The sequence below is a fragment of the Dendrobium catenatum genome, unplaced genomic scaffold, assembly GCF_001605985.2.
Source record: "Dendrobium catenatum unplaced genomic scaffold, ASM160598v2 original_scaffold_71536, whole genome shotgun sequence".
In the NCBI taxonomy this organism is placed as follows: Eukaryota; Viridiplantae; Streptophyta; class Magnoliopsida; order Asparagales; family Orchidaceae; genus Dendrobium; species Dendrobium catenatum.
Window position 1 is genome coordinate 1179711 of NW_021389983.1, and position 293 is coordinate 1180003.

Here is a 293-nt window from a genome sequence, read left to right on the forward strand (position 1 = left end):
TGGAATCCTAATGTGCAAGAAAAAATTAAAAATAAGAAGCTTTGTTATAAAAATTAGTTTATTTTTAAAAATTCTGATAATTGGGAATTATATAAAGTGGCTCGTAAGGATGCTAAGAAAGCAATATGCGATGCAAAGGCATTAGCTTTTAGTGATTTATATAATAGATTAGATACTAAAGAGGGAGAAAGATATATGTATAAGTTAGCCAAACAAAGAGATAAAAGTAGTAAGGATTTAGTTCAAGTGAAGTGTATTAAAGATGAAGATCAAAAAATACTTTTCTTAGAAGA